The 27,443-nt window shown below is 34.0% G+C and overlaps 1 protein-coding gene and 1 long non-coding RNA gene across 2 annotated transcripts in view; both read right to left on the reverse strand.

Moving 5' to 3' along the window:
- LOC113391671 (nitrilase and fragile histidine triad fusion protein NitFhit) overlaps nucleotides 1-27,443 on the reverse strand; it is a 188,871-nt gene that overhangs the window by 146,061 nt on the left and 15,367 nt on the right. The gene's annotated exons all lie outside the window — the stretch shown is intronic.
- On the reverse strand, nucleotides 1,036-26,699 carry LOC135194484 (uncharacterized). Its single transcript, XR_010309792.1, has 3 exons — nucleotides 26,618-26,699; nucleotides 5,005-5,085; nucleotides 1,036-1,196 (listed from the first exon to the last, which is right to left on the reverse strand). It is a non-coding gene; the product is annotated as an uncharacterized LOC135194484 (long non-coding RNA).

The following is a 27,443-nucleotide window of genomic DNA, read 5'->3' on the forward strand; positions in this document are numbered from 1 at the left end:
CTTTCACTTGTTCAAAACATAATTAAAAATAATATTCAGAAGTTCCGAATCATACCGGTACTTGGATTATTTTTTATTTGAGGTCGAAATATAGTTTTTCGCAATTTTCAGGAAAACGGTAAGTTTTATCGCAAGATTACTTCAGAATAAAATTGAAGCTTATAAAATAATCTATAAAAAATGTATTTATACTTTTTTTTCTTAGAGCCACCGTTTCCGAGATATAGCGCGTTATAAAAATGTGAATAAGTGAAGCATTTTCAGCTTGTTGTAAATTTATGTAATGTATGTATGGGCTGAAAAATGGGCTGATTATTACGAGCAGGCCGTGTACACATGCTTAGGAATGTAATCTAACTCAAAATTGTGTAAGTGCGTAATTTGAATGTATGTTATGATTGGATTCTGCTTGTGTACCTATGAATAAATAAATTATATTCCACCGCCAAACGGCAGTATTGTTGTGTTCCGGTTTGAAGGGTGAGTGAGCCAGTGTAACAACAGGCACAATGGACGTAACATCTTAGTTCCCAAGGTTGGTGGCGCATTGGTGATGTAAGGAATGGTTAATATTTCTTACAGGGCCATTGTCTATGGGCGATGGTGAACACATATGTCATAAAATAAAATATTCAATTCCATTTTAATTTCAAATTCCGTTATATTTTAAAAACCAATTTTTTGCAAACTTACCTTTTAAAGCCCTTTGGTATTGAACTCCCCTGTGTTACCGACTAGATAATATCGGTGTGATGTGGACTTAATTGTCATTGCCCTATTTTTTAATATAGATAGTTGTTAAATATCACCTGATGGTAACTCCCATGTTTGTCTAGCAGCTCACTCACCATCCTCTCTTCAATCTCGTATTATAATAAATGGTAAGTGGATCGTATCTTTAAGATCTTCACGATTTGTAATTTGCCTGAAAATACAAAATGACGGAACTCACCCAACCCGGTCACAATGTATAAAGATCCTTGATTATTTTCTTCTGTGACCAAGTAACGCTTAACAGCTGGATTATAGTAAGATTCTGCGTTCATCAAGAGTCTTGGTTCATATTGTTCCCCGCCAAAAATCTTCATAACCTAATCTAGAAAAATCTAGAACATCTCATTTATCTTCATTGATTTTAAATTCCGAATCGTCGTGTCATCTTTACATCCGTTTATGTATTGCATTATTTCCGCCATCTGTAATTTAAAAAAAAACTAAATCAATACAAATTTAGCACAGTTACAAAAACCGTTACACCGGATGTTTTTTTTTTCTTTAAAACGGCGTGAACACCCTTATAAATGACATTAAAAAACATCTATCACATTTTTTTTTCTAAATCGCAGCTTCTCAAAAGATCGGAAGCATTGTTAAAAATATCGTAACAATTGATTTTTTAAGGAGGGTTGATAGCAAAAACAATATTTTTTTTTTCAATTCTTTGTTAAATATCAGTAGCGACTTTTTGTATTTTTTTTTTAATTTTCGATATGTCTACTTTGTTTAACGAACATATTTTCACACACAAAAAAAGCTAAATAAAACGAAAGCACTATTTGGTCTACTAAGAACTTATGTCTATGCGTACATCGTATTTTTAACATGCGGCTTTTTTTAAATATTTTTTATATAAATTTGGGATTTCACCTAGATTTTCGAAAATCGAATTCTAATCGGATCTACGCATTCAGATCAATTTACAGCTTCACGACTGTGTGTGTTGGTCGAGCTATGTCGAAGGTATTTAAAAAAACTCAAAACATTTAGATTTAATTGAGTTTTTGAAATAGATTACTTTTTTCAACATTAAAATTGCATCGACATCAAAACGACGGTTTGAAAGATTGAAACAAAACATTTTTTTCCCTATTTTTAGTATGTTTTGTCTCAAGTCACTCATGATAATTAATTAATATATTTTATACACAGACAAATAATAATTCAATATATAAAACTATTACATAACAAATCACATATTTACTGTAAAGATTTATTTTTTTTGATTATTTTTAATAAGGACAAAATTTATTTTTTAATAATGTTGCAATTGAGAAAAACTCATGTTAAACAAAAGTCATAACAATAAGCTAAGTGATCTATCGAAAAAAAACCTGACAATTTTAAAAATACAATAAAAATATATATATTACCTCGATACAACCGTTAAAAACACCACTTGGCGAATATACGTACGAAAAATAAGACTATCATAAGTTACCAATTTAGGCTGTAAACAGGTGTATCCCACGCGAAAAGTTGTTGCGTATAAAAAAAAAATACCGTGAGAGTTCGAACAGATGTCAGACGCATAATGGCGTGCTTTAAAATCAACCAAAATGTCGTTTTTTTTTCTTCACAGATAATTTGTAGCGAAATTGATTTCGTTTTAACTGTACTTGAATTAATGGTAGTAATATATATATATATGTATTAAACTAGCTGTTAGTCCAGACTACGCTTGGCCTAACAGCTAGTTTAATATAGCAGATTCTGATACATGATTTTACTTCTATTGGTCGAAGCGTGATAGTAAATACCCTTTAACACTGAAAGCATTATCAATTCCAGTAATTTCTGAGATTAGCGCGTTCCAACAACAAAACATACAAAGTCTACAGCTTTTTAATAATAGTATAGATTAGTTTTTTGTATTATGTACTATAGATACAAACTAAAATGACTACTATTTAAATTTATTTGCATTTAAGTGACGTAACTTTGTATTTAACTTTGTGTTAAAAGAGTAACTACTGAGTTTCCTGTCTTAATTGTCGGGTATTCTCTCAGTTTAATACGGTTCTGTTTGACAATTCAAAATTGCTTGTAAAAGTGAACTTGAATAAAATATTGTAAGCCAACTTTTATTTAATGTTTTGTATTGTTATTTTTTAATTTTTTTTAAACGATAATGAGATTATTGACTGCCGGTAATTATATTTTGAGGGTTGGCAACAATAAATGTGTGCGGGGAAGGAGGATACGATTTTCGTTTCATTCGGTTTGAGCGTTGAAGGTAACAGCAAAACAGTGTGAATCAAGATTAATTAAACAGTGATTGAGAACAGTACGGAGTTTTATTTTATTATTTTGTTAAGTTCACAGTATATTTTGATTTTAATAGCTCAGTGGTTGTTACGCGAGTCTTATTCGAAGATTGCGGGTTATTATTACCCAGGAAGTCAAAAATTAGTTTCCATTGGATTTAACTTTCTAAAGGGGCGTTGGTCTACGTCGATTTTGAAAATTTAGATCGATTTTCAAAATGATTGTTTTTTTTTGATAATGGCTTTTAGTTGTGCCAGCAGATCTTTTTATTTTGTCAATTTCACATTGGATAAATTATTGATAATATTTGATGATATATTTTTGGTAAATTTCATACGTATACCGTTTTGCTTATTACCGCTCCTTACTAACAAAAACATAATCTATCGAGCATTAAGAAAATATCAAAAGTGTCCTAAGTTATTTATTAACAAATAATTCCTAATTGATTGTAGATTTATAACATACGTACAGACATACGCACCACCATAGCGTAATATCTCATAAAAAAACCGTACACTCCAACCACAAGAGAACAAAAGCCAAATAAACAACATTTGACAGCAAATTGACGCGATATCTTCGGTCGAGAGCTTGTTTAATCTGTGGCATCCATTATGGATTTGCGAAAAAATGAGTTTTGAACGTCGACAATGGTATTATCGCAACTCTTGAAGTCAAATCAAAATGGATATAATTAGTAATTTGCGATTCAACGGGGAAATGCTTCTAGTATTCTCGCCGCCATTCCACGTGGTCAGATATACAGTGACTATTTTTAATTCATATTTGTATATATTTAAGCACTTAATGTTATCAATTCTTACGTTACATTACATTTTCTACATTAGCAGCCTGTAAATTACCCACTGCTGGGCTAAGGCCTCCTCTCCCTTTGAGGAGAAGGTTTGGAGCATATTCCAACACACTGGTCCAATGCGGGTTGGTGGAATACACATGTGGCAGAATTTAGTTGAAATTAGACACATACAGGATTCTTCACGATGTTTTCCTTCACCACCGAGCACGAGATGAATTATAAACAGGAATTAAGCACATGAAAATTCAGTGGTGCCTGCCTGGGTTTGAACCGCTGGGCCATCTCGGCTCTTATATACATATATATAGATACCATAACTTGATAAAATGTTAAGTGGAATCATGTTGTATTATAAATAAAGATGTATTAATCAAGGAAAGTTTGTGGTGTGCAGCTAAACTGTTAGACAATCCCATGGAATTCGTATATCTAAGGTTTGTTTATCTTGATTCCTTATTCGTTTAAAATACACTATAAACCTCAACATATACAGCTATAAAACAAAATGTAACTTTAATTACAAATATATCCAAACAATTCAATCCTGTCTATTGACTTAGGTATGAAGTTTAAGCGCTAAAAATACCAGGTGGGGGTAGTCTGCCGGCTGTCTAGACGGGCGGGTGGAGGTAATGTCTAGACGACTGATCGACTTAGCTGAATTTAAAATTGTCACTAGCTTTTGGTTCTTTGGAAATAACTATTTTTATTTAACATAGGTAAGTAGACTTGTCTGACCTGATTGTGAATTAAACCAAATAAAAATATTCTTTATTCAAAGCACTTACGAATCGTCATGTTACAGAGTTAAATTTAAAGCTACAACCGGTTCGGAGAGTAGATTCTACCGAGAAGCACCGGCAAAAAACTCAGTAGTTACTCATTTCACTACTACAATATAAGCATTTTTTAGACCGAAAATGCACTGCAAACTATCAGAACTAAGATCTTACGTCCCTTGTGCCTGTCATACTGGCTAACTCACTCAATATTAAGGTAAATTAATAATGTATTCATACGAGAATTTAATAGTTTTAAAACGCAATTTGAAAGTATTTAATAAATAATTGAGAAAATTGTTGGAAGCTGTACCAAAAAGGACTTTGGTCATTTCACGTTCAATAAAAAAAAAAAATTACCATTCATTTCAGTATGCTTGTATTCAAAACTCGATCAATCTATAGACGGAAGCTTCAGCAACGGAAGCACCGTTTCGGAACCTGGAAATAAAAAAAATAAAATTTAAAAGGTATATTTAAAAAATAAAACTATAGCGCGCTTGGTGGTAGGGCTTTGTCCTATCTACCTGGGTAGGTATTACACACTCTACATAAATTGTACCTCTGAATAGCAATACTTGTTGTGTTCCAGCTTGCAGGTTTAGTCAGAGTAACTAAAGGGGTTAATGGTGCATTGACAATAAGGGATGATTAATATAGTGCCGATGTCTATAAGAAGACCGGGGAGAAGGCATCAACGTTATGGACACCTTCTCCCGCCATAAGGCTCGGCGGGGATAGGGGTCTCTGTACCCCGAGAACACCCCTAGGAATTGGAGGCCCACAGAGTTGGGCCTACCGTCAGGACGTCACGGTAGTATGCGCAAGCGATCCCGTGACGTCTCCCAAAAAGACGGAGTGGGTACCGTTGGTTTTTTAGTGGGTATTCCGGCGCCTTCAGCGCCAGCGAGCCCCATATACCCCACACAGCATGTGGGGGAAACGCGTTATGCGTTTTTACAGCGTAAAAAAAAAAGAAAATTGCCAATGTCTATGGTGGCGTTTACCATTAGATGCCAACAATATGCCAATTTGTATATATATTAAAAATAAATACACAAGTTAAAAAAATCAACCACAATCAAGCGTTATTGTTAAGCAATCTCTTAAAGATTATTTTTAATTTGTAATTATAATTAAACACATATTTTTGTAGAAGGGAGGAAACTTATAAGCGTATTGGCACTATTGTAAAATGAGATTTAAGTATAAATTTTAAAATTCATTTCCAAAAAGCAAATTTTGGCGCTTCCGCTCTTCTTCCTTACCAGTGACATATGTGTATTTCATATAATGGGTATCTATACGAATCTATCCAGGAAACGCAATTTTTAATCTTAACTAGTGACCTGCCCCAGATCCGTAAATTAATGAAGATACTGTTATGAAATAATCAAGTAAGCTGTACTTACTTGATTATTCACTGCACTTAGGAATAATGTCGCTTCCTACTAGTGTTAAATATCGATAGTCCAAGTGATAGAAAATCCACAACAGCGCGATTTTTAAGACATTTTCTGCCTCGCACAACCACTCTGTGGAACCAGCTTTCGCCGACGGTTTTTCCGGACCGATACGACTTGGGAACCTTCAAGAAAAGAGCGTACTCTTTCCTGGAAGGCCGGCAACGCACCTGCAAGCCCCCCGGTGTTGCAGATGTCCATGGGCGGTGGTAGTCACTTTCCATCAGGTGAGCCTCCTGCTCGTTTGCCACCTATGACATAAAAAAAAAAAAATAGTATCGATAGTTCTGCAACGCTGTTTCCTACCTGTGATTCTTTTGTGAATTGCATAATTAGTTCCTCTTACGTAAACAAACGGATATACTTAAAATAATAGCGTATGACAATTTTAGCGCGATTTAAAGTACCACTAACGCCATCTATTGACAACAAAATAAACTGTTTCATTGAAATGAATCTGAACAGTTTGTATGAAAAAAGTCTAAAGCAGCCTAATGTATGGGTAATGTACTAGCCTAATGTACTGGGCTAAAAGTTAGTATCCTTGAAAGAAGGTTTTGAGCTTATTTCCTGCTGTTTCAATGGGGATTTGACTAACTGTCATCGGCAGATACAGGTTACCTCACGATGTTACCCTTCGACGCGGAACACGAGAATTTTTAATACAAAGTCAAATTCAAAATATATTTTATTCAAGTAAATATAAAAGCAGAAGAACCGGCATGACACTCAGTGGTTACTTTTTTCTAACATTTGAAATATAAAGTTATGTTAATTAAATACAATTATATAGAGCCTATTCCAATGGAAGTAGGAAAAAAGTTAAACAAACCATAGATTTACGTATTTCATGCGCTTTGCTAATAACCCCGCTATATTGTGCACTGTTAATAGTTTATGATTAATATATCTTTATTTATAATACAATATTATTATACTTAAATATTTATATCCACTAAACTAAACTAAAATACGATAGCTAAAATGTATCATAGATTAATCAAGCTCTCGAGCAATGATATCGCGTCAATTTGCTGTCAAATGTTGTTTATTTGCCTTTTCCCTTTTATGGTTGGAACAGAGTATATATCGGAGTATCTTGGAACATAGAAGCAATTACATTAAATTTTATAGATTACTCTTTATGAGCGAAGGCAGCGTATCATCGGGCCCGTTTGAATACAACTCAACAAATCCTTATTAATAAATACACAAAGGGAGATGTCGTGTGTTGCTTTATATTATGTATTAAATAATAGACAATAAAATAATAAGATGATATATACATGATAAGAAATAGAATTGCTATTAAAAATTCCGTATATGATAAAGACACAGAGGGACCGAGAGGGAAGAGTTGCCTGGAAGAGGCATGACGCATTTTCAAACAACATTAACAGCCTATAAATTTCCCATTGCTGGGCTAAGGCCTCCTCTCCCTTTGAGGAGAAGGTTTGGAGCATTTCACCACGCTGTTCCAATGCGGGTTGGTGGAATACACATGTGGCAGAATTTCGTTGAAATTAGACACATGCAAGTTTCCTCACGATGTTTTCCTTCACCGCCGAGAATTCGAAGAAGATTCGGTGGTGCTTGCCTGGGTATGAACCCGCAATCAACCTTTTTTTAAATTTAATTTTAACAAAGAAAAATATATATATATTTATAAGACTAAGATTAATTTAATATAATATAACTTTCTTTAGATATTTAAGAATTGTCGTCAGTGACTCGCATAACGATGTCTTTAGTAGTGTCTGTAGTACATCCTGTTAGGCCGCAGTCAGGTTCTGACATAAACGGCCGCATGTGTTAACGGCCTTAAGAAAAAAAGATAAGCTGCATGACAGAGACGGCGATGTCATTTCTTTCTTTCTACGTCTTCACACGTGCGATTGGAAGCTTAAACTAGTTTCTGTATGTGGTTTTCTCTCGTGTTTTTCGGGATAAATATTATTGTGTTTGAAGTTCAATTCTCACCTCACGAACTATGTGTAATTAATATTTAATACATAGGTTAAAATCATTTATAATAAATTTAATAAATTATATGTAAAATATATGTTTCATCTATCATATTATATAGTAAGTATATAGACTATTTCTAGACATATATATATATATATATATATACAATATGTCTTGACTTACGTTCATATAATACTGCCGGCCAGACTTCGCATCTCGTAAAATAAATACCTTATTTATCCAATGAAAGATTTAAAAATTAAAAAAAAAAAACAATATTTTTTAGACGTGATGGTGGGCTATGGAATAATAGTTTAGTAGTGATTTGTAAAATATGTTCTTATTTGCGAAAACAAAACAAAAAAATATTTGGATGTCGGCAACAGATTCACCTTATAACTAGATCCCATATTAATTAAACCATAACTACACGTATATTTTCTTTATCAATATCCGTCAAGTCATTTAAAGCGTTACGAACAGACACCGGACTTTTATATATAAAGATATTGAACTATTTCCGGTCATTTCGGAACAGTGAGTGGAATTGAGTATTACACTTTAATTTATCGAGCAAAGATTAATCTTCCTCGGAAATTGTACATCTACGGAAATCGATCAGGATGACTTCAAATATATATGTTACTAGTGGCCGACCACGGCTTTGGTCGTCAAGTATACCATTAAAAAGTAGCCTATGTCCTTCTTCGTAGTACAAGGTTGCTCCGTAACAAACTTCATTAAAATCGGTTCAGTCGTGGCTTTGATAGAGCAACAGATAGAGTTACTGTATAATATTAGTATTCATATACTGTGTGTACAAAGTAATAAAGACTTTATATGTTAGTTCAACTGTACTAATTAAAAAAAAACGTTTTGCGTTAAACAATAGCAAATTTCACGAGATCCACTTAGATATATATGTATTTATATGGGCCACCTGATGGTACGTGGTCACCACCACTCATACACATTAGTTCAGTATGAAATATTAAACATACTATACATTGCAAATGCACCAACTTTGAGAACTAAAATATTATGTTCCTTGTGCCTCCAGTTACTGGCCTAGTCATCCTTTAAACCGGAATACAACAATACTGTATAATACTTATTGGCGGTAGAATATCTGATGGTAACTACCCAGACGAGCTTGAAGCCCTACGACCGAGTAAATAGCACCTGACTGTATTAATATATTTTATTGAACTGTGTACACATGCTTATGAATTAAATCTATCTCGTAATTGTTAAAGTAATTTTAATGTACGCTCTAATTGTGTTCTGTTTGCGTACCTTTGAATGTATATTATCTAGATAAGTTACTTAGAAATACATTTAAATCTTGTCTATTAGTTAAGGATGAATTCAAAAGGGGGTGGTGGGGTGAGTTAGCTAAAGTCAAATTTAGGTTACTTAATGGCGGTGTTACAAGTCTGTTTAGATCATCACCTAATCTACTCCTAAACTAATTAGTAGTTTTGTTTGCAGGTGGAAGGGTGAGCCAGTGTAGCTACAGGGACATAACTTCTATTTTTTTAAGATTGTTGCCACATTAGCAATGTTTTATTTATTTATTTGTAATATCTATTACAAATAAATAAATATAACATTAACAAAATAATTTCCCAAGCGTCTAACATTACGAAACAACTGGGTACTAGAACCAGTACAACTATATTGACAACGCAGGTATTGCACACACAAAAAACACTAGTGTCTAGGGGGAATAATAGGTTCCCCATATCCCTTTGTGTAGCCTACACGTGTATGCAAAATCTCAAGCCGCACGGAGCAGCTAGTTTAGTTGTAAAGTACTTGTACATACGACCTTTTGCGCTAACAGTAGATGTATGACGTCATGACTAAAAAAAAAAATGATTTGGTTTGCTTAAATTATCTTAGATTCTACGGAATCGAAACCACTACCTTAAATAAACTCTTAAGGAACGACCTTAAAAGCGTATAACTCTTAAAATCATGACGAAGCGAAGTCGAGTGTGGTGTAAATTGAAAGAAGTCGGCGATTTACAAAGATACCTCAATATTATTATTGTAAATAGTTGTTACATCATACATTAGCAGCCTGTAAATTTCCCACCGCTGGGCTAAGGCCTCCTCTCCCTTTGAGGAGATGGTTTGGAGCAGATTCCACCACGCTGCTCCAATTCGGGTTGGTGGAATACAATTGTAAATAGCAGTATCATATATAAATGAACAAAGGCGAAACTGTTCGGTACCTTTTACTCCTCGAAAATCGTTTGACAAACAGAGGTGTACGAGTTTTTTTACATCTTCGGTAGCGTTGACTATTTTGATTTGTATGAAAACAAAACAGCGCCGTCTAGTGATAGGAATCAATTGATTATAACATTTATACATCGCCGTTAAAGAACATCGAACATCGACTTGTATTCGAAAGTTACTTAACACTCGTGATTGGTCGTTTTGAGTATTTCGCAAGTGCGAGCGGCAATTTGTGCGATTTGGTTAATAATATTTACGTTAACGCGCTGGTGAAGTCATACGAGTCACTTTGTAAATCTCGCCCAAGATAAACTGTTATGTACTTGCCTATCAATATAGAGACTTTGAGGCGCAGATATTTATATAAATTTAATTGTACTGTACTGACAAACTCTGTATTTAAAGGGTAGTAAAGAGTAACTGACTTTCTTGCTGGCTCTCGGTAGAATAAACTCTCCGAACTGGTGGTAGCTTAACATGAATTCAACGTTGTTACATGACGATTCAATGGTGCTTTTACGAGCCTACTTGAATAAAGAAGATTTAGATTTTAGAACATTCTGGAATGCACGGCATCGCCTGATTTAAGTTTTTTTTTTAAGTCAGGCATTACATTACAAAAATGTATACCATTAAAGAGACTTATTAAACGCTACATCTTATGCCTTGTGACATATTAGTGAACCGGTTTGACGCAACTCAAAAAATGTCTACTGGCGGTCTACCGGCCACCAGCTAAGGACTGATACACACTGTAGACGGATGTTTTAACCGATTTAATATTAAAAATTCGAAGTATTGTATAATATTTAAAATAAATTTTACTAGTATAAAATATTGTTATAATCAGCGAGCACTGTAAGTATTTTAATTTAATTCGTATACTTGCTGAGTTCGTCTTTAACTGTGATGTTTTAAAGTTGTGTTATGGATGCGACTAACAACATTTTTAGTGTTAATAAATTTTCTATATATGTATATATAAAAGCAAAATACCACTCACTGATTAATCACGAAATCTCAGAAACTATACCTACAAACTTGAAATAGGAACCTATCCTTATATGGTGTAGACATTCGCTAAGAACGGATTTTACGTAACGAAACCCCTAAGGGAGTGAAAAGGGGGATTGGCAATTTGTGTTTTAAAAATTTCACGCGGGTAAAGCCGCAGGGTCAGTTAGTTCTGTATATTAATATTCTTTAAGAAGAATAATTGTATTGTTTGTGTATCCCACTGCTGGACAATATTTGTCATATACGTGACATTACTTTGCATAATTATCTTGTCTATTAACTTTAGTTACGCTGTGTAGCTCATAGAACTGTTAGTTGTTGACCGCGTCTTCGCTCGTGTTTTAGCCATCAGTCGTCTGGTTAAGTATAAAAATTGTCTTGGTTTATACAACATTTAAACAAATTCGGTTTAAATTTTGGACGTGAAAGAGCAACAGACAGACATAGTTACTTTTGCGTTTATAATATTTGTATACATATATATATGTTTTAAGAGTCAGACAATATAATAGTCACATAGACATCCAAGCGTTTATGAATTGTTATTTTAAAAGATAAATTTCTTAAGCATCCATGTTTTAATTTTGGTTTTGCTTGAAGTACTAGTTTCAGATCAAAATAGTTTCCCAAATAATTTTAGTATTCATACTAATATAACGTTATACATTCTTTTGGATATTATAGTGACGAGATTATATCGCTATCTTTCAAACTCATACACATTAGAAAGAGACAGATACACAGTGTTGCCATAGTATTTTATAATACAAAATATAATAAAAAAATTCCCTAGCCCTATTTAAGTGATGAATGTTGACGTTTGTGTTTAGTCAATTTTGTTCTTTTTTAATGTTAATAATATTAAGTTACGAAAAGTCATATTGTGTGTCATTTTTTATTAAATAGATAAAAGAATTCTAACAATTATTTATAATTTTCCTCGTTATTAAGTCTATGTTTGTGTTGTTCTAGGTTAAGGATTAACAAGGACATTTCTACAACTTGTCCTAATACTTGCCTTCAAAATGTAGTTGAATTTATTGTCAACCGTACCAATCAATCTCTTTCGTGTCTTATCCATGTTACGTGACATTGGCGAAATGATCTCGCACAACTAGAAGCCATTAAACTAAGAATTGAATTGAATAAGAAATATATAATATTAGCTGAACCTTTCCTATAGCACACAAACCGACACCCCCATTTCACTCCCTCGAGGGGAGAATTGAAAAAGTAGCATAAAACCTTTTCCGGGAATCAAACTATTTTTATACCAAATGTCATCTAAACCGGTTCAGCGGTTCAAGTGTGAAGAGACAGACAGAGTTACATTCGCATTAATAGTATTAGAGTAGATATTTCAAATTATGTACACAATTTATCTATAGTTGATTGTTCCGTGAGAAATTCTAGATTTTCCGTGAGTTCCTTGTATTCAAACAACGACCGTGGCGTTATTTATCCATAAATACTGAAGCGGTATTCGTTATATTTGATCTCACGGTAATAAATAAATCAAGCTGATTGGTTAATAATAATTCGCAATGCAATATTATTGGTGTTTGACCAACGCTTCGACTAGACTAATCAGATGAAAAGTGAAGCGGAACTATTCTTAAAGAACTAACGTTCCACTCGTGTAATGTTGAAAACATACGAAGATACGACATTTTAATGTGAAGCCTTAAAATTATAATTAGAAATGACACGTATCACATTTTCTACAGATCATTTGAAGTGAGCCCTTAGCGTTAGGTACTAGAAAATGATGTCAGTCGAGATGGCCCAGTGGTTAGAACGCGTGCATCTTAACCGATGATATCGGGTTGCAACACAGGCAGGCACCACTGAATTTTCATGTGCTTAATTTGTGTTTATAATTCATCTCGTAATCGGTGATGAAGACGTCGTGAGGAAACCTGCATGTGTCTAATTTCCATGAAATTCTGCCACATGTGTATTCCGGATTGGAGCAGCGTGGTGGAATATGCTCCAAACCTTCTCCACAAAGCGATAGGAGGCCTTAGCCCAGCAGTGGGAAATTTACAGGCTGCTAATGTATGTAATGTAACTAGAAAATCAATGCTATGCTTTCTCTTGGATAATTATATACAGTTTAGATATAAACGGCACATAATAAATATCAATCATTTATTTTAAATCTAAATTTTCGACCCACTCGACCCCCCCCCAGTATATAACATGAAATATATCAATAATAATAATAATCACATCAATTTTAAAAACAGAACAACTTTTTTTTGCCTTTCATTCACGCAATATCCGCCGAACCGGTGTTAGTAGTTTTGTTGAGATTTCTACTTCCGGTTGCCGAGATCGCGGAGCCCGCTTACTTCCTTCGTAACTGAGGAAGTTTGTAATCGCGGAGCTAAATTAAATATTGGCATAACAGTCATTAATATCATTCGCTCGGCATTTGAAACTCTTCTAGATATAGGAAACTATTTACTCGGTGGTAGGGTTATGTGCACGCGTCTGGGTAGGTACCACCCACTCATCAGCTATCTACCGTCAAACAGCAATACTTAGTATTGTTGTGTTCCGGCTGAGTTAGCCAGTGTAACTACAGTCACAGGGGATATAACATCTTAATTGACAATGGTTAATTCAAAAAGAGTTTCTTGCCGGTCCTTCTCGGTGGAATCTACATTCCAAACCGGCGGTAGCTTCACTTAATATAGTTTGTAAAAAGACGATTCAATTTTGTAAAAGCCTACTCGAATAAAGTATATTTTGATTCTTACAGCGCCAATGTCTATACCGCCATGACCACTTAACGTCGTATGGTCCATTTGTCTGTACAAGGTAAAGTAAAAATAAAACATATAAAAACATAAACAGCCTGTAAATTTCCCACTGCTGGGCTAAGGCCTCCTCTCCCTTTGAGGAGAAGGTATGGAGCATATTCCACCACGCTGCTCCAATGCGGGTTGGTGGAATACACATGTGGCAGAATTTCGTTGAAATTAGACACATGCAGGTTTCCTCACGATGTTTTCCTTCACCGCCGAGCACGAGATGAATTATAAACACAAATTAAGCACATGAAAATTCAGTGGTGCCTGCCTGGGTTTGAACCCGAAATCATCGGTTAAGATGCACGCGTTCTAACCACTGGGCCATCTCGGCTCAAAGTTAAAATAAACTACATTTAATTCTAAGGCAACGTTGACTAAAGATAAACAAACCTTAGATTCCAAATAATTTATTTTCCTACTCTCAATCTCTTTAATTTAAAATGTGAGAACTGTTATTGGCCTAATAGTTATTAAGTGTTTGTTATTCTTGTTTGTCAACGGCTGTGTGTTCTCCAATTAAATAAATAATTAATCTCCTAACATATCTACTATATTCTGTACTACAAACAGTTCTTGATTAATATATCTTTATTTATAATACAACATTCCACTTAACTCCTTAAATATATCCACTTTAATAATGTTTCCAAACTCCCGATATCGACTTCCACTTCATCATCATCTCAATTCAAGGTCAAATCTATTTACTAATCTTCACTTCTGCCATTGGCTTTAACTGTACGGAGGATGATCAAAACTCTTCGGATCTTTAGGAGTTTAGTTTCAAATTAACAATAAGTTTTTTCGTTTAATATATGTGTAAAGCAAAAATGAGGATGGATAAAACCTCCCCCCCTTTGGGGAGACGGTCTGGAGCTTATTCAAACCAAGCTGCTCCAATACGAGTTGGTATTAGACATAGGCAGGTTTCAACACAATGTTTTTCTCTGAGTTTAACTCTGCTTCCTGTTTTAAGGGGAATTTTTATCACTATTCAAATTAAAACGTACTTCGTTCAATATCTTTGAATGGTCATTGTACAAAATTAAATTTTAATAATCCTGGTTGGGAACTCGGTTGTGTGGAATTCTAGATCATAAGTTAAATACTGGTCCAAGTATTGCTCAAGGTAGTGAAACTTAAAACGCCTCCATACTCCCTACCAGGAGAAGACCTTCGTCCAGCTTCGACTAATTTACATCCTAGGTTTTTCTTAGTAACTATCCCTGAGGAGCGTAACAAAAAACTAATGTTTTAAACACATAACCTTCTTCGACAACAACGGTTAGTATGACATCTGTACAATTAAAAAAAAAAAAGCTTAAATAACGTCAACGCGAAACGAACTAGATTTATCGCATCGATCGACATTATTAGATCTTTTTTAACTATTGATTTTTCAACCCCATTATTGTTCGATTTAGGGTTGCGGAAGGGGTGCCTTTATAAAAGGGGCTAATTTTGGGGACAAAAAGGTTGTTTTTTTTCTATGACAATTATAAAAAAGTGCATCTGTCGTTCGGTAAGTATTTTTATTTTGCGAACTGCGGAATTTCGGTTACGTATATGGATTGCAATTGTTTGTATATCGGTCCGTATACGACGCGGTCGGGCTTTTAATTCCAAGCTTTCTTTTTAATAATACCGAGATGGCACAGTGGTTAGAACACTTGAAGCCTAATCGATTACGGGTTCCAGCCCAGCATCAGAGAATTTTCTGATGTTTAATTTGTGTTTATAATAAATCTCCAATCCACGTGGTTTACCTACGTATCCTCTTTTTAAATACTGTGTGGACGCTGTTTATTAAAATCTTAATTTAATTATATATCGTCTAAATACGCATAGCAAATGGGTATGGTGCATAGGTTTCCTTTCCGTTTGAAGAAAAGTTTTGGGGCGTATCACACCATGCTGCGCCAATATGGGCTTTTGATTCTAATAAGATATTCAAATTAGCCGAGATATAGAGCCGAGATGGCCCAGTGGTTAGAACGCACATCTTAACTGATGCGTGTTCAAACCCACGGCTGCATTACCGAATTTTCACCATCTCGTGCTCGATGAAGGAAAACATCGTAAGGAAACCTGCACGTGTCTAATTTAAACGGAATTCTGCCACATGTGAATCCACAAACACGCATTAGAGCAGCTTGGTAGAATGTGCTCCAAACCTTCTCCTCAAAGGGAGATGAGGCCTTAGCCGAGCAGTGGGAAATTGACAGGCTGTTACTATTATTCCAATTAGCTACCAGCCTCCACACGTATAATAAGGGACAACATACAAATTTTGGATTGAAAAACAACATAAAAAAAAAACCGGCTAGGAAAGTTAAAATTCTCGTCTTTTCTCAACAATAATCTGCGTATATTATACATATAAACCTTCCTCTTAAATTAGTCTGTTTATTGATAAAAATCGCATTAAAATCCGTTGCGTAGTTTAAAATATCTAAAGCGTACAGACAGCGGGTGGCGACCTTGTTTTATACTATGCAGGGATTATACTAAAATATGTTTTTTTTTCTACGTGAAAATCAAAGGAACTAAATCAAAATACTTCTATAATTAAAAAAGCAATTCTGTAATAATACATTTGGTATACAATTCCGTCGTCACAATATACGTGATACAAATACGAACAGACAGTCATTATTTCACCAATTATGATTATGTTGTAGCCACAACGAACTCGTAGGGCATTTCTCAAAACGTCTGATCACCTTTATTTTATTTTTTTTATGTCATAGGTGGCAAACGAGCAGGAGGCTCACCTGATGGAAAGTGACTACCACCGCCCATGGACATCTGCAACACCGGGGGGCTTGCAGGTGGGTTGCCGGCCTTTCAGGAAAGAGTACGCTCTTTTCTTGAAAGTTCCCGAGTCGTATCGGTTCGGAAAAACCGTTATCTATAGCCTATTGCAAATCGAACGTATTTCATGAGATTTGCTAATAACTCAGTTATATTGTGCACTACTATGATAACTGCTACTTAAATATATATATATATATATATATTTATAATACAACAGTATTACTCGTAACTACTTATTTCAACTTTAATTTTACTCCCAAAATTCCGCTCACAGATTCGTCGACGTTAATAACGTAATTTTGTCGCAAATCCATAATGAATATCATAGACTAATCAAGCTCTTGACAAATATCGCGTCAATTTGCTGTCAGATGTTTATTTGGTTTTCCTCCTCTTATTGTTGGAATAGAGTCAAGGCAGTTCACGCGTCAGTTACACTGTGTAGACACAGCTCACTCACTAGAAAACCAAGCCCTAACCAAGTTAAATAATTTTGATAAATTATTTAAGCAATATCTTATGATTGTTAATTTTCTTGTCAAAAATTAAATGGTGATTATTGCAAGTTTTGTCAAAAACGGAAGGTGACGCTAGGAACATAGTTATTAGTTTTACGCTAATCAAAATTAATTTATGAAGTACCGACAAGTAACTCTGCTATGACTTTCATATAGCGCTGTATATTTCTCAGGGTTCCATGCCTTAAGGGCATCGGCTGAGGGCTAATCTTATTAATACGCAAACACCGGTACCGTACATCTATCACTGAGTCTCTTTAGAACATTTTATTTGTCTACACGTTTTTATATTATTGAACCTTCATGTTAGTGTTGAAATAAATATAAAGGTACCACCACCGTTTCGGAAAGTAGATTCCACCGAGAAGATTGTTTATTTCTTTACTTACTACTTTTTCTTTTCCACCCTCTTAAACATAGAATACTACTTATAAAGGCGAAAGTTTGTATATATGGATGTTTGTTACCCACGCAAAAACTATTAAATGGATTTCAATTAAACTTTACAATATTATAGGCTTGTACATCAAAATAACACGTAGACTATAAATTTCAAAGATATTGCGTGAATATTACCCGACAACCCAAAACCTTAAACGCGACCGATGCCGCGTAGAATAACTAGTTACAATATGTCAACGAGTCGTGTTAAATACCCGAACTATTAAATTAACTAACAATAGGTTAGACAACTTACAAGTCGTCTGAATTACGTTACGTTATAATTAACTTGAAGTTTATCTAATTGGACAATATTACAACTTTACCTGCAACACGTATTGTCCGAGGTCGAGAGGTCGTTAGGGGTCAAAGCTTGTGGGTCACGAACCTAGCAATAGATATTATTTGGTCTGCCTGTGGTTTGCAACGAAACATTTCAGTACGTTTGTCTTCCGTTTGTTGAGCGATTTTCTTTTTTTGGATCGAAGTTCTTTGAAGAAGTAATGCAAAGCGTCACTCCCCACCAAGCGACCTCTGCCTCTTTTTCTCTTTTAATTATAAAAGATTTTATATAACATTATTTAAACTTAGTTTTTGTTATCGTTTTAATTTACACATTAATGGTTATTGTTTTACTTGGTGGTAGGGCTTTGTGCAAGCCCGTCTGAGTAGATACCACCCACTCATAAGATATTCTACCGGAGCACAACAGTACTGAGTACTGTTGTGTTCCGGTTTCAAGAGTGAGCCAGTGTAATCACAGGCACAAGGGACGTAACATCTTAGTTCCCAAGGTTGGTGGCGCATAGGTGATGTAAGGAATGGTTAATATTTCTTATACGTCATTTTCTATGGGCGGTGGTGACCACATCAGGTGGCTCATATGCTCGCCCGCCAATCTATGCCATAAAAAAAAGGTTTAATAACAATTTTATTTCTTGTCATTGATATATTCTCAAACGTTAATCTATTAAATTGTCTGTTAAATATATATATAGCAAAGTTCGTTGAGTTTTTTTCTGTTGGACAAATGTACCTGGTAAGTGGTCACCACCGTAAACATTGGCGCCGTGAGACTAAACTGTTCCAATTGACACCGGCAACATTGGTAATGTTACGTCCCTTGGGCGTGTAGTTACACTGACTCACCCTTCAAACGCAAACACAACAATACTAAATATACTGTTTATCGGTAGAATATCTTGTATAAAGCCTTAGACTTACTTAACTCCTAATCTACAAAGTAAAGGAAACAAAAAAATTGTCTATGTCCATCCTCGAGTATATATAATATTAGAATAGATTCCAATCGCAAACGGTTAAAAACCAACTGAACAATCTGACATCGAATTGACGCGATATCATTGGTCGAGAGCTTGATTGATCTATGATATTCACTATGGATTTGCGTAAATATGGCGTTTTGAACGTCGACGAAACTGTTATCGAAGCTTTGGGAGATAAATTTAAGTGGTTATAAGTAGATTGGTATCGTATTATAAATAAAGATATATTAATTGAAAATTGTTTTACTTTATCAGAACTATTATGGAATATGGACACTATATGGAATACTTAAATCTAAAGTTTATTTATTTTTATTATTTCTACGGTTGGAATAGGTTTAGATTATATCTGTCAAAGCTGAGAACGCGTCGAAAAAATACAAGCCAATACTTGGCCACTAAGTGCACGCACACTAGTAAAGAAGTAACGTTTAGCGTAGCTGTCAATCATACCAAGTTAATAAAGTTGGCCCGTTTCTTTTAGTTATTTCGTAGTGCGACACTCTCTAGATATATTAATATAATCTAAGGGCTATAGGTTCTTATATTACAAGCAAGTGCTCCCGGTGACGGAGCCGAGATGGTCCAGTGGTTAGAACATAGCGTGCATCTCAACCGATGATTTCGGGTTCAAACCCAGGCAGGCACCACTGAATTTCCATGTGCTTAATTTGTGTTTATAATTCATCTCGTGCTCGGCGGTGAAAGAAAACATCGTGAGGAAACCTGCATGTGTGTAATTTCAACGAAATTCTGCCACATGTGTATTCCACCAACCCGCATTGGAACAGCGTGGTGGAATATGCTCCAAACCTTCCCCTCAAAGGGAGAGGAGCCCTTATGTATGTAATGTAATGCTTCCGATGAGGGACCGTTATAAAGCTACATAACCACGGCAGGACCGTGAGTTTAGGGGGCCCTGGGCTAACACCACTTAGGGCCCACCTAAGACACATCTGAACGTAGACTTGAATTAAATCAATTGAATGGGTTTGATTAATTGCTGGACTCGCAGGACCGCAAACCATACGATCTGTTTAATTTAATAAAGTTATGGATTCTTTCGCATTATCCTCTATTTTTGACTTTGACTTGACTTAGCTCGGGCACTTGAATCCACGGGGCCCTGGGCTGAAGACTAAAAAGCCATATATATAGATCCGGCCCTGTACATAACATAGTATACATATATGTCTTATTTTACATTGTACGTCTTTGTTTGTTTTACCTTCTCAACTCAACTAATTTTTTTAACATTTTTAGCGTGTCATGAAGAATGATGAGTGTTCAAATGACGCGTGCGCACCGATTGACATACAGTATGTGAAGTTGCTCGCTAATCCGCCAATTAAGTATCAAATCTCTCGAAATAGACAACTTCAACGCTTATATTATTACAGATTTAAATTGTGAATATTTAACTTTGTGAGTGATTTTTTTTTTTATATTTTATTATTAATAAGATTATTTTCAATAACTCCGAAGAAGTAGATCTTCTCGCGCGCATACAGAAGTAGGTACACGCGCTTTTTTAATTGATCTCTATTTTGTTTTTAGTATTTAAAAAAATACACATTGTCTGGTCCCTGTATTTTTTTATATATGTATATCTAGATCTTCTAAAATTAAAGCTCATGTCAAAAAACTTTTTTTATGTTATAGGGTAGGTTTTAGGGTAGGTAACTGACATACTCTGTAATTTAAATAATGGAAAGGAGTAAATATTGATATTTTATCTGTCGGTTCATCTCGGTAGAATCTTTTCCGAACCGGTGTTAGCTTTAACTTTAATTCAAAAGTGCTTTTATGAGCCTACTTGAATAAAGAATACTTTGATTTGATCTTTGACTGCTACTTCCAAACGATTGAACCGATTCCGATGTAATTTTTTACATTTCATTGAGTGGGTTTAATGGTTTAGATTGAAAGGAAGCTGTGTAAGTAAATAAGATTATTATTATATTCGAGCGCAGTCGGAACGTGCAATTAGTTCAATAATATTTTATTACGTATTCAAACGACGCTTCGTAGACAATTATCAAACGAGTAATTTCTAATATTATCGGTCATTAATCAACAAGTAACCAGACGTTAGAATATATATATAAATATACTATACGTATATTCTTTGTATTGTCGAAATCTATATGTTTTTAGTAGACAGTACGTGGGTGCGTCTTTGTGTCTCAGTCGATAAAGCGTTTAGGTCACGGGTTCGTGACTCTGTGTAGGCAATGCTAAAAATAAATTTCAAATCAATACGCAGATTTATAAAAAAAAAAACCATGTCTGTCTTTATGAGATTAATTGAACGCTATTTGTTATCAAGACTACATACAAGAATACATTTTTAATGGAGACTAGACATATTGTTATGATTTCCATTTCGTTGTAGTTCGCCTAGACGGCGCTGCAGCAAATCAACTTGCATACCATAAAACCTAGGACATCTATACTAATATTATAAATGCGAAAGTTGCTCTGTCTGTCTATTCGTTCACGGCGAACAACTGAACCGATTTTCATTACATTTGGTATGAAGCAAACTTGAACTCCAAGGGAGAACATGGTCTTTTTATGCCTAACACCTCAAGATAAAGCCGAGCGAATCTGCGAGCGACAACTAGTTCAGTATAAATATTTACATAACATACATACTAACACAACATACTATATATTAACAGCCTGTAAATTTCCCACTGCTTCAACGAAATTCTGCCCCATGTTTATTCCGCCAACCTTCATTGGAGCAGCGTGGTGGAATATGCTCCAAGACCTTCTCAAAAGGAGAGGAGGCCTTAGCAGTGGGATATTTATTTTAATTATTCAGGCTACTCATGTAATGTAAAATGTAAAGAACTGGTAAATATTCCATTGAACCCTATGACACGCTATTAAATTGGTCGTTGAATTCAATGTATCCGATTTAATTCAACAGAAATTGTAGGGCGTAATAATGTTTAATAATTCTCTTCGTACCTCACTTGTGATATATTGACAACCCACGTACAGTGATACGCCATTTTGATTTGTGTACCCTGTAAATTTTATTATTATTATGGTCAATGTCGTACATCACATTCTAAAATTTCACGCTCGTGTTCTGCGATGAATTTCGAGATGTTTCTTACAGAATACATCTACTTTTCTATTAAAACAGTATTTAGAAAAAAAAAATACAAAAATATTTATCGTTTATTTGTTTTTAAACGAATAAACTTATGTCATAATGGAATAAAAAATTAATTGGAATGTAAAAAATAATGTTGATTTAATTTAAATTAGGAACGAAGCTGACAAATCAATGTCTGTCTCTGTCAGTCTGTCTATTACGAGCACTTCCGAATCATTTTACAATTTAAATCTACCTCCGGTTCGAAATGTAGATTCTATCTAGAAGAATCTTTTCCCACTTTGAATTACTACAAATAAATACAACTTATTTTTCAAATTACATTAGAATTAAGGAATGATAACACCACGCTTTTTTATCATCTTCAATCGACAGAACGTTTTATTAACAAAAGTTTTTTTTATGAGATTGAAATGTATTAATTGGCAAAGGAAAAATATTTGAGGAATTTTATTTTAGAAGGAACACCTTGCTTAGGGAATGAAATATTGATAATTACGGAGATTATCTTATGTTACAATTTTTTCTTTACGTATTTATTGTATGAATACTATCAGTGTTTGTGAACGTGTTTATCAACATTATTAATATCGATAAACATTAAATTAGTGTAATTATACTCTCACGCCAACAAAAGTAACAAAACTTTATTAAAAAACATCCCGAAAAGATTCTCGAACTCCGATTGTAAATAAATAATTGTAAGGCTATTAATAATCTCAGATGTATATTATGATTATTTTTTAAATATAGAATAAAATCGAAATTTAAAAAAATAATTTAAAAAACATTTGTTCCCATTTAATTTAAATTAGGAACAATTTTCTCTTTGAAATTAAAAAAATTGTATATTCGAATATATTAATTAAAAAAAAACTACTTACACCAAATAAAACTTACTCAAACCACTTTTAGCACAATATTACACAAATTATAGATTATCATAATCACTGTATAAATATATATATAACTAGAAATTTAATGAAATAAACTGACTAGCTCTTTACAAATAACATTTAATTTGAACACTTTATAAATAAACTGAAAACAATATTGTATATCGTAAATAAATACGATATGTTGTTAACACTGCACGACACATTCTCCCCTCACGAGAGCTCGCGGCTAACTGACGAAATATAAAATGAATTTACTTTCTTTGCAATCCTACCAACCTTAAGGATGTAACTTTTGCTATTGTAATTGCAACTCTATTTCTTTATAGTTAAGGTATATTTTTTATTGTAATCAATTGTTGCTATAACGTGTTTATGTACATTTTTATTTTGAAAACGAGCCAAGGTCAATCTTAAAAATGTTGACAAAAGATAGTTTTTTTTTTTACCATAATTAAATCGAAGCTTAATATTTTTAGTACAGTTACGTTGAAGTAATTTTTGAATAACTTTTTCTAAATTTATTTTTGAAATTTGAAAAAAGAATATCGATTAATTTAAAAAATAAAATATAATATTTTATTATAGAGCTTTAAATACATTTATAGTGATATATGTTACAGTAACGTTGCTTGGCTTCACGGTGCAACTGATGCAGCGGTCATCGACCTGAGAGAGTACAGTTTGCAAAAAAAATATTTTTGGTAAACTATGTATTTGCCTAAAAATCGCTAAAGCCTATGTTTTTTGAAAAAGTGTGTTTGTTTATTTGATTCCATCTCATGACTGACTAAATATGATAAATATTATTGTATTTTCGGATACTAAAATGGTAAGTATAATTTTTATTTTATTTTTCTATGTAATTGGTGGACGGACAGGTAAATGGGCTACCTGATGCTAAGTGGTCACCACCGCCTGTAGTCAACTCTCAACATAAAATTTTACATACATATATGTCAGAAGTACCGATAACGACCTAAACTCCATAACACCCTCGTTTTCTTTGTTAAACAGGACAAATATCTGTATGTCAAACACCTTTGCGCGTTCATCTTAAAAAAAAATTATAAACTCCATATTTAAATTCAATAGAACAGATTGTTCCCTAACGACAAATTCAAAATTAATATTATTATCAGAACACATATCACCCTGGTCAATATCATATATATGTAGGTATATTTCTCTATTAATTATTTAGTACAATATATAAGATATTTCTTTAACTGCCTCTGAAGTAGCTGACATGGGGTTTCCATGAGGTCCTTACAGGAGTACTAGCACGACCACACACTGTACCACGTCTAAAACTAGAGTAATCTGGTATGGGATGGGTAAATACCACGTGTAGCTTAAGATACCCGCTATTACTGAGATAATATATCTTTAAGCCCTATATAGTTCATTACGAACCTGTAAACATTGGGTTAACCTGGCAACACTGGAAACCCAGTGTTTAAATTGCGTTTATAATTAAAAAGGAAAGGTAACCTGCACATATCGAATGAAAGTTTGACGTATGTTTACATATATAGCCTAATCCAATGGAAGTAGGTAAAGAGATTAACAAATCTTAGTTTTGCTAAGAACTCGGCTATATTGTGAACTACCAAGCGTTTAAAATACAACACTATTAAACTTAACTACTTATTCCGATTTGAATTTTACTTGCAAAATACCGATAACAGGTTCGTCGACATTCAAAACGCAATTTTTTTCGCAAATCCATAGCGAATATCATAGATTAATCGAGCTCTCGACCAATGATATCGCGTCAATTTGCTGTCAAATGTTGTTTATTTGGCTTTTTTCCTGCTATGGTTGAAATAGAGTTTTATACTCTACGTATACACAACATATTGAAGCAGAGTCATTGTATAAGCTGTATGTTAATATACTTTATTGTAAAGAATTATTGATGAAGATGTACAGTGGACGGACTTAGTGCTAATTTCCTAATAAGTCATCTCTTCCAGACAACCCAAACTTCCAAGCCTTCTACCAGAAGGATCTGTTACTTTTTTATTTAGTGAGTTTCTCACGATCTTTATTTCGCCTTTCGAGACATTGTGTTTATTTATTATTATTTTTTTTGTCCTCCAATCACGTGAAGCCTTTTGAACTTTGATAGCTTTAAATTCAATTCAACACTGTAACATGACAATTCAAAAGTGCTTTCATGAGCCTACTAGAATAAAGAGTATAATGATTTTGATTTTTGATTTTAAACGTATCGTGATACTATGATCAATTGACGCGGAATATTTCGTAGATGGTTATCGACAATTATTTTGAATTCCGTTAACCTTTCGCTCTTTTTATTGAATACCAAGCAGGCGTTAAGTAATTAAGCTAATACAGAAGACCTTTTAATCAATCAAGATATACTTTATTAAAGTACGCTCTACAATAATACATATAAATAACATAACATAATCAGCCTGTAAATTTCCCACTGCTGGGCTAAGGCCTCCTCTCCCGTTGAGGAGAAGGTATGGAGCATATTCCACCACGCCGCTCCAATGCGGGTTGGTGGAATACACATGTGGCAGAATTTCGTTGAAATTACACACATGCAGGTTTCCTCACGATGTTTTCCTTCACCGCCGAGCACGAGATGGATTATAAACACAAATTAAGCACATGTAAACTCAGTGGTGCCCGCCTGGGTTTGAACCCGAAATCATCGGTTAAGATGCACGCGTTCTAACCACTGGGCCATCTCGGCTGTAATACATAGTACATGATTAAATGAAATTTAAAATCTACCACCGGCTCGGAATGTAGATTCTGCCGAGAAGAACCAACAAGAAAGACAGCGGTTAGAAGTAAGTTAGTAAATACATTTTGTTGAATAAGAAACCTTAGATTAAAAACGTGTTAAAAAATAATTAATGCATCGAAGAGAGCATTGGAACGTCGTTAACACTTGTTTTAATTAATTAGTATTACATCAAAATATTCATAATTAAAGCAAGCTTTTACCATAACGAAAGTGTGTAAAGTTACCACCGGTTCGAATGAAAATTCTACCGAGAACCGGAAAGAAATACAATTAAATTAAATTGAATACGATTTAATTTATGAATTTGGTTTAACCATAAATTCATATATATTATATAAATATAATTATAATACACACACGATACACACTCTAGACTCTAGACTCACTCACACTTTTCATGTGTATTCACATAAATTAATAACAATAAAATTTATATACATTTTGTATAAATTAACTAATAACAAATTCACGTAACTTTGATGTTCCAATAGTATTACATTGTCATAAGTAATAACAATGATTTGTAGAAAACGTATATAAAAAAAAATATCTCAACTATAATAATGTTGACGCTACTCACCCAGACTCATCCCCCGTCTGGGCATCGAACTCGCGACCCTCCAGACTGCAAATTGCAGGCGAGACAGCTCCGGCTTCGAGTTTCATCCCTAAAGACAGAGACACACTGTTAAAACGACACGTTCATATATACTTATAAAATTGAGACGTTTTGTTTGTAATGTCTAACTGAGAAACGGCTAAACCAATATACGTAAAACGTTTACCAGACGACGCAGCGCGTTACGGAGAAGTTTTTGTATATACATATATACATATATATATATACATATATATATTTTTGTATATAATACTACCTAAGTATTATATAAAATTCCGCAGACATTTTTAACTTTGCCGTTTCATAGATTCAAAACATTTGTAAAAAAATACATTAGTAAAGAAGGAAGTTGACTTCCAGGCAGGAGACATAACATACATATATAATTGTATTTAACTAACATGACTGTATTTTTAGATGTTGAAAAGAGTAACTACTGAGTTTCTTGCCGGTTCTTCTCGGTAGAATCTACATTCCGAACCGGTGCTAGCTTAATATAGTTTGTTAAATGACGATTCAAAAGTGCTTGTAAAAGCCTACTTGAATAAAGTATATTTTGATTTTAATTTTGACATGCGTAAACGTAGCGTAAGAACAAAGAATTGCTTCACCAAATTCCTCTTACAAAACATTTATGGGTAAATTCGTTAACATTATTACTACAATTCGATATTTAAATCTTAGATATCCAATCTACAGATCGATCATCAATCTGCGTCCCTATAACGAATTGAACTGTTACCAGTACTAAACTAACTTCAAGGTTTTCACATACCTGCAAGTTACC

This window comes from Vanessa tameamea, chromosome 30, assembly GCF_037043105.1.
Source record: "Vanessa tameamea isolate UH-Manoa-2023 chromosome 30, ilVanTame1 primary haplotype, whole genome shotgun sequence".
NCBI lineage: Eukaryota > Metazoa > Arthropoda > Insecta > Lepidoptera > Nymphalidae > Vanessa > Vanessa tameamea.